Raw genomic sequence first — 230 nt, forward strand, 5'->3', positions numbered from 1 at the left:
GAACAGTAGTTCCATCGCTTACTCTGCTGCTGTTTTCCAATACCCGTCTTTTGATTGCTTTGAGCTCTACTTCTGTGAACCAACGATATTCTCTTATTGCTCTAGCTTGATCACATAATCTCTGTTCCGTGAGTTGAAACAATCCTTTCTCTCCATTCATCATACATATGTTGTCGGTATCCCCTAATATTATTATTATTATTATTATTATTATTATTATTATTATTATT

This window comes from Octopus bimaculoides, chromosome 2 (genome assembly GCF_001194135.2).
Source record: "Octopus bimaculoides isolate UCB-OBI-ISO-001 chromosome 2, ASM119413v2, whole genome shotgun sequence".
NCBI lineage: Eukaryota > Metazoa > Mollusca > Cephalopoda > Octopoda > Octopodidae > Octopus > Octopus bimaculoides.